This window comes from Syngnathus leptorhynchus, chromosome 11 (assembly GCF_054491065.1).
Source record: "Syngnathus leptorhynchus isolate UIUO chromosome 11, UIUO_Slep, whole genome shotgun sequence".
NCBI classification, from domain to species: domain Eukaryota; kingdom Metazoa; phylum Chordata; class Actinopteri; order Syngnathiformes; family Syngnathidae; genus Syngnathus; species Syngnathus leptorhynchus.
The window spans coordinates 3078461-3087613 of record NC_141205.1 but is presented as its reverse complement, the minus strand read 5'-3'; positions in this window follow the sequence as shown (position 1 = coordinate 3087613).

Below are 9153 nucleotides of genomic sequence, written 5' to 3'. Positions count from 1 at the left end.
AGATAGATAGATAGATAGATAGATAGATAGATAGATAGATAGATAGATAGATAGATAGATAGATAAATAAATAAATAAATGTTCTTTTAGGACCCTTAAAATAAAATGTTACCCTGAGCATAATAAAAAGGTGCGACCTAAAATTCTGATATATTTTGGTTATGTCTTGGAACCAGTCAAGCTCCTGGATCACTCATTACGTTATTGCTTATTAGAGACACATTTGATATCACATCTATAGTATGACTGCTGATAAGACAAGTGTGAACACGAAAAAGAACAAGACTTAGACACAAGATGATTTTCATCCTAATCTTCCATCAGTTTGGAGATCAAATGCCTTGAAGATAGGCCTTTTGGCTGATTAATCTAGTAATTAGCTGTGGTAATGATTTGCATCCAAGCAGACTAGCGTCAGCATGCCTGTTTAATCTTCATTAGGAAGAAGGCATGTTTGAGCTAAATTAAAAAAACAAACATGTTTTTGCATATCTCCGCCGAGACATCAGAATTGACTTCATACTACATCAAGAGGGCATTTCCCCCTCTTTGAAGGGCAATGGAGAGGCTTTGAATGTAAAGAACAATATTTGCGGATCTGTCTGCAACCCCATCGACCGACCGGCTCCATCGAATGACGGCTCCCCAAAATAAATATTTACAAATGCACACTCAATAACATCTGCTGTAGTTTGTGGACAGCGGTGTGCATGCGTGAGTGCGTGGTGGAGTAGGGGAGATGATGCACATCCTGAACTCATGGGAATAGAAGAGGCTCTCAGGTTCCATCCGCTCCTCGGAAAGCTTCAAATGCCACAAACAAATGATCCCAGATGCCGGGGCATGATGCAGCACAGATGAATTCAAACCTCGTGGGATGTCTTTGATTATTTTGCACGGGGAATAGATAAGCGTCACTTGGTAATACTTGAGTCTAGAAATATACAAAATAAAGTGAGGAACATTTGTTTTGATATTACAATACAGATGAGTGCTTGGCAAATATACGGGATGTGAATTATAACTTGAATTTAAAATACGGGAGATGATAAATGTAATTTTCTATCACTACGTGTATTCGGAATATGTCCATTCAAATGTAAATGAATCACATGACTAATTCATCCAACATTGATTCGATTAAATGCGGTAAGAATTTTCCTACTCATTGTACAAGCTTGACTCATGAGCAGTAAATAGTGATTTAGGTGTCAAATACAAATGTGGTGGTGATCCTAAAGATCCCATTTGTATTCAAGCCCTGAATCACTATTTGCGCTACAGAAGTCATTCTGTGACTAAGTTTGCAGATATTCTGACTGGATACATTAAATTTGACAGATGAGTAACAATTACGTTACACTCTTTGATGGGCAACAAGTGTCGGACTATTTGAGGAGAACTCAATGCACCAAGCACCTTCTTGCACAACATGACTGTATACACAAGCAGCGTCCACAGCTGTGGCCATGTTTTGTTTTATGAGTCATAGTAACACCGCCCTAATGAGCCCTTGCCACTACTCACTGGATCAGCTCTGAATGCTGCTACTTTGTTTTTATTGGACGCGCTATGCCATTTTATTTTTTTTACAGTTGAATTTGTATTCTTTTAGATGTGAATGGTTGGTTCACTTCCACCCATGCTGTAGCTTCTGAAATGTTCAGTTAGACAAATTTAAAATAGATAGAGCTACATTTTCACATTCACAAGCGCAAATGACAGAATGAAATTCTGATAATGTACTTTTTGCTATTGTGATTAAGATTTGAGGCCATTTAGGTTACCAAGAGAAGTATTTTTTTTTTTTTTTTTTTATCCAAGTGACTTCTATGCAGCAATCGGGTCTGTTTCTCCGTAAAGCAATGCATGGAAACTCTAATCTATAAAAGTCAGGGTTAAAAGATACGGAGGGGAAATGCATGACTTTTGTAAGGGAGGAAGGAAAACGGAGGATTTGTAGGTTAAGGCGTGAGAGAAGTGGACGCTGGCAAACGTGAGGCTCCCCTATCCCTCGTTTCCATTAAAGTCAAACAAGCAGAGTTAATGCTCTCCAACTTATGGTATGGCATTACAGTGAACCCCATAAAAGCAACCTTGCTGTGCATTAATCAATGTCACGTGTTTGCTAAGCGATGCCACTGAGACGTCTTAAAAAATCCATTCGCGACTGGAAGATGCTCCGAGAGCTTTTAAATACTCATTTAATGAGGAGCTCCTCGCACAGAGTATTTGGAGGAGGTACAGTAAGTCTATGTCCAGTTGAATTTATTCAACAATAAAACATATTCTTTATGGGGAAAATGTAACCTTTTTGGAGTTAACCTGAGGAGGTATCTGAAGACAGACTGTTCATCATGTTTATGGGGGTCATGTGGCCTGCGCTTGCTAAGAGGAGGAAGTGGCTAATGACTCCGAGTGACACACGCAGCAACACTTTCCAATACCAACCTTACTCATAGTGTTATTTATTCACTCTTTAACTCAAGTCCACTACTGTATTCATCACTTTAACCACCAAAAGAGAAAAAGCACTTATTTGCTTTCGGGGTCATTTTGTCGACCGGGTCACGTAGATGAATACTTTATCGAGTCAGTTCGAACCGGGATTAGTTGTCGCCTGAGCAACTGTATTCCAAGTGACAACGTGAAGGGACAGAAGGCAACAGTGACTTTGCCTCTTTCATTTCCTCTTACGCCTCTTTGTCTCAGATGAGAAGCCTAATGAGAGCCAGAGAGAGGTCAAGCCACTGCCTAGACATACAAAAACCTCAGTCCAAATTCTATACATATCAGTTCTGGTCATCCAAACCAGAACCAACACATTTGACAAAATAGTATTGGTGCTACTCGGCACCACAAGAGTGGTACAGTATGAAAGATGACATGCGGCAAGCAACCTGTACAAAAGTGAGAATGAGAACCTCCATGTGTTCTGTATTCAATTTTTTTTTTTAAATCCAGGGAGATCCTCATGCGATATGAATGAGGGACTCTACTCTGACGTTACAGATCTTCTCGGCTGCCTTTGAAGAACACTGGTGTCTTTTGTTTTTGTTCATACATTCATTGGAAATCGAGATGAAAACCTCATCTCCAGGGGATAGTTCAACAGATCAGAGAAATGAGCAATTTTTTTTTTTTCTTCCTCGACGAAGCAAGGATGCACTCCTGTGGCGAGGATGTCTCAGAGCCTTTTCAGGTTGAGCCACAACTACATGAAAAGAGCAACAACAACAAAAGTCAGTTTGAGAGCTGTCCACTTGGTCAAAGTCTCTTCAAAGAGATCCAAAGACACAAGTCAAAGGTCATATTGTCATTTGGCCCAAATATTGAGAAATATAAAGGCACTTAAAATGCAAACTGCATATCACACAAGAAACAAGCGTACAAGACCTCCATTCAGCGAGCATTCCTTGACAAACTTGTGAATGTTTATCTATAAAAGCTGAATGCAGAAAGTTCCAGAAGTTGTGAACAGAAATAATCCTAAAAATGGACGCAACAACACAAGTTCAGTCAGCTGTAAAAGTGGTTGTACACAGCAGTTTAAAGTTATGCTGGGTCTCAAGCGACTGCCGACTTTCATTGTGGATTAGTGTCAGTGGGCAACCGAGTGTGGCGCTCGCGACCCACCTAGAAATACCCGGACAGAAGAGGGGGTTTTCTTTTTCTTTGATTTCAAATCAAATAACTTCTTTGTTGTTACTCGAGATACACAAGCCTTGTAATAGGCTCAAAAAAAAAGCTGGCGACAGACAGATAAGCCTTTCTATTATCAGAAAATGACTCATCCAGGTTCAATGTTTTGAAAGATGTCATTTTCCCCGAGCCTGTGGGGATGCTGAACATCAGTCTGGGCGGTTATCATGTGAAGCTGATAACTTTTGTTTGGCTTTATTGTAATGACAGCAAAGCTTTTAAAGGGGCTCACACAAATGCTCAACTTGGGAGATCCAATTTACTGACAAGAGCCAGTTTTCCGCCCTGAATAAAAGAATTTCATTTTGTCCAAAAAAAAATAAATAATGCTAACAGTCCTTCAAAAGGTACTGTACATCCACGTTTGGAGAGAACCATACTGATGATATTATGTTGTCATTCTTGGCTCCTGCGTTGTCAGTGACATCGTGTGTATGTACATTGTGGAAGGGTACAGACGTTGCCACTGTTTTAACCCACAATGAGATCCGAGATATGACGGCATAGACAGACACGCGTGTTTTTGTTGGGCCACGGTTGAGATGACGACTGCCAAGAAAGTCAGATCGTGTCTTCATTTCTACCGAGTGAAATAAAAATGACTGCTTGTCGTTGAAGTGGCTCGCCCGCCCGCTGGCGGGAGTTTGAACAAACGCACGCTCTGGTTTTCTGGACAGTCAATTAGTCAGCTCCCAAGCAGCACACTCTCACTCCCACAGACTGACAGACAGGCGGACCCTAGATCACAACCTCTGTCCAATTTTTCCTCAGTGGCACTGCAAGCCCACGCGCCTCTTCATGTAATTTATGAGAAGGCTCTTAACACACTTTTGACACTTCACATTCTTCTGTTTTGAACACAGACACCGTCATAAATGATATGATAAGCACAGCGCAAAGAGCTGAACTCTGAACTGCTATAGAATTTGTTTTGAAAGGTTCTGGATGTTAGCTGTCTGAAAAAAATACATGTGAAAATGAGAAAGAAAATCTGCAGTCCATGAACTCAAGGATGGAAAATGTAAGTCTGGACAAAAAAAACAGCTCCTTACAATTCCAAGAATGCCTTTTTTCAGTGTGACATCTTTGTTCATTCAATTTAGAACAACCAAATAATAATGCATATGACTTTCTAATCTACTCGCACAGTGGAGATGACACCATTCCAGTGCCTCCCATCCTTACACAGACGCAAAGAGTGATGATATTTTCATAACCCGGTTATGATGAGGTAAGAGTCTATAAAAGAAGCTTTCAACAACAGCTGCGGCGAGGAATGACATTGGCTCCCAACTTTGCAATCATGTTTCCTCTCTGCGAGCCCTTCGCGAACGATGAAAGCGTAACTCTCCAGGCACTGATTGTCAACATTGAGATTTGGAAATGCTTGAAAGTACCTGTGTATTATGATACAAAGACCAAACATAAATAAATAAATAAATGAAATATAAAAGGTGTGGTAGCTTAAATCATTTGTCGTCATTTGCCCGCTTTCCAAAGAAAGTCATGGACTTCCATGACACACATTCATTAGCTGAGACTTATACCTAAAATGGTCTGAATTAGTAATGGGCTAATAAATTACCCATTACTAATGCCGAATAACAGTTTAATGGCCGAGTTCAGACCCCTCGATAATAAATAACCAGATTTTTCAGGAAATCATGCTACAGTTGTCTAAATATACAACGTCATAATCAGGCCTCATGCATTAACCAAGCATAGGTCACTGACTTTATTTTGAAAAGTAAATGGTTACAATTAACGTGGAGCTTCAGTTTGCCAGAGGTTGTGCCAACATCTGCGTGTTGTTGCAGCTGTCTGCATGAAACATGATGAGTGGCTTTCCGTGTTTATGACAGAGTACGGAGCTCGCTGGACACTGCAGCGCTGTGGTGACCACGTCAAATTGTTCATTAGCAAATATTAAATTAAGTGACTCAAATATTTACATAGCAAGGTTATGACGCAGAAAGGGTCACCAGAAGGTGCTCAACGGACAAGTTCATACCGCCCGCTCGTCTTTCTTGACTCAACTTAATGAGATCTCGGACAAGAGCTGTTAAAATAATTTTGCTCTGTGAGGATAGTGAACCTCAGTTTGATTGACATAGAGGGATTCAGTGGACCCACAGATTCACTGCTTTGGTTCTTTTTTTTTTTTATTTCCTAATCCCTTTGAATGGGTGTCAATTAGTGGTGGATTTCTCGGGCTAACTGATTTCTGGCTTCGGTCATGTGATGCTAGATGTTTCGACGACTTATCCACTTTAATCTGGCACGAGAACTCACTAATGATATTCACAGTAATATATGAAGATGTCAAACAGTGACTATATGACCTTTGGGGGGGGGGATAAATGAGAAATATAAAGATGACCTCGTACGAATGGCTGCTTTTCCGACAGTTGCACAAAAGCCATTCTGTTTGAAACAAAACAGAATGTGCAGGAGGCCTCTGATTTCACTTGGCTCTCTACCAAGCGCTCCAATTGCTCATCACACTTAAAACGGGGAAGGAACTGCCATATTTCCATGCCAGACTCAAATGTGCACGGAAAACGCTTCTCGATTTCATGTCTGCAAATTTATTGAAAGAAATTTGATTCTTTTGACCAGGTTGAGATGACTTATTATTAATTTACAAGAACTCAAAATGATTAAAGAGGTTAATCGATCAACAGAAATTCAAAAAAAATAGATATATCAGTTCTACTTACGTGAGGTGCCGGCCCATAAATTAGACAGGTTGGCCAAGGTCTTGGTTGCGGCGTGACAGACGTGAGGGAGGATTGGCTGGCCAAGGCGCCTGGAAACTTTGCTCCAAGAGGATGACAGCTCTATAAGTCAGACACTGATAAAGGAGTCAGCAGTGACAATCTCTGGGGTCCAGCCAGCAGAGCATCCGTCCGGCACAGATAAAGTCAGACAGGCCATCCATCAGTTTGGAGACAGAGAGTCCAAACCACCTGAATAGAACCAACTCCATGACCAACCATCGTAGGAATGTGCTTGACCCGCTTTGCACTGGTGGAGAGAAACTAAGATGGTCCGGAGCCATCTCAGAAGAATTCCTAGAGACATTTGAGGGGATGGGTTGTAGAAAAGGTGGCTTATGATGACGAATCTCAAAATGACTTTTTTTTTGTGCTTGACTTGATGCATTCCAGTGCAACAATAGCATTCTTGTCATGCTTGGTGGTGCTTCCATACAAAAGGCTGCTTCGAGACATACACGCGCTGAGTTACACAAGCAACATTCGAATCACACTGCAAGCAAAGCTGGCAGTAGAGGGAGTGCGAAGGACACACCGTCAAAGAATGCTATTCTTTCTCCAGCTGCCATTGCCGGGCCTTCGTCTGCATCCAAACACTTCACGGCTCTCCGCTCCAACATTTTTTCTTTTTCAAATTGTACAATTACACATAAGGGGAGGATTGGATAGGCAAGGCTTCAGACAAAAGGAGGCAACAGAATTGTGGACTGCAAAGTTTCTTTTGGAAGTGTCTCAACAACAACACGCCAAAGCAAAACAAACTGCTGGCAAGTGTGGAATTCAAATGGACAGTTAATTAATCTTCCGCACTGAGAATGCACAGTGGAAAACATGAAGGAAGGAAGGAAGGAAGGAAAACAATACATCATGGAGACACATTATTCTAATACAACTAAAACACGTTTCCCTCTTCAGGCTACGAGTAAATGAAAAGTGTCAAACTTGTATGTTTCATGCGTGTGACTGAGGTAGCTGCGGCTGCAGCTGTTTCTCATCAGCAGGACTTCGGGCTTCCAATGAGACCCTCGAGGGGAACCTGCGCTTGTGCTGTATGCGCAAAAGTAAGCCATGCAGTTATTTCCCCAAAGTAATATAAAAGGGAATGAAAAAAAAAAGTCTCGAACAAACGCAGTCAAGACCTGTCTTGACCTGTCTGTGCGTCACCTCATGAATCACTCCGTCATTGCTGCACAGGGAATATGTTGGGAAGATTTTGCAACCTTGTGTCTGTCACAGAAGATGCCCCTGGCAGAGGATCACAGAGAAACTCTTCTTCCATCTAATTGCCCTCATGTTTTGACCAGAGCCAGCTTTGAGGTCCCAAATATTCCATATGCATATGAATGGATAACCAGCTGTCCAATATGACAACTGTGACCGTAGCTCCGTCTGCTAAATTGTAAAGCAGTAACCCACATCTCACCCTCAACTCAACCTTGGTTGCCTCACTTCATCCTAGACAAGCGCAACAGATAGGTACGGTGGGCCCAAATGGTCGAAAAGGTGGCAATTGGTTAAAGACGTCCATTGTAAAAGTTTAGCATCAAAGATGCAACATTTTGTCATGTTTTTATCCTCATTCCAGCTACCACTGAAATTAAAAGGAAAATGACTTTACAATAAAAACATTCAATTTGTTTTTTCCCCTTTTCATGATGGCAGGGGAGGGACGACCTCCCTTGCCTCCACTGACCGCACGTCACTGCGTCAGACTGACGGAATAGACGTGGAGAAGATAGTGTCTATATTGCCTAATGTCAAATTAACTTGAAGTCAGCAGAGATGGGCTTCAGCTCCCTACGATGCCAACGAGAAAAAGTGGTATAGCAGATGGATGGAGGTTCAACGTAACTTCAAGGGAATCTTCAAACTATCACCGGAGTATACAGGAAAGTCTCAAGAGAAAACACTCTCTCTTCTGAAGCTTGTTTAATATGCTGCCAAGTCAGTCTGCGATATCAAAGGTAGGTTCCTCAGTCTGTGTCCAAATGTCAAGGTCCTTGCCGCATCTGGCCTGCTGGCAACATCTGTCCTCCTCACTAAGATGAGTCCAATCTGACCACAGCGTCTGCAACTTGCGATCGAAATGACTTTCTTTGAACACCTAAAACTGTCAAAGAACATTGTCGATGGTCGTGCTGAACTAAGAATTACATTTTCTAATTGCAACAGATGCAGACAGGACTTTTATATTCATTCTTATTGACTCGATACTTCTAATCATGCATACCAAGTATAATACTATGCTCAGAAAATTCCTCTACCAACATCAACTTTTCTTTTATAGTAAATGTTCCGTACATAAATCCAACATGGATTAAAAAAAAAGTGGATTACATTAAATCTATGTTAAAAATGCAGAGTGATAAGTAGTCCATCTATATGGAAATAGGAGGTACATAAGCATTAAGCGCCCAGTTTGATCAGAGCCTCAGGAGCTGAAGTTGTGATTTTTTTTTTTTTAAATGGAATCCAAAGGGAGGAGGGTGCGTGCTGCGGCCAAGGCTGCAAGGTGAGACCGTGAAAGCTTCCACAAGGGAGCGGCTAGCTGCGAGGATTCAGGATAACACAGTACATGAAAGATTACGCTAACCCAGTGCAAATAAAATTATTGCATTTTGGAAGGCTCAGTAGCTTTTCTGCATGACTACATTTGCACTAGAGACAACAAAGT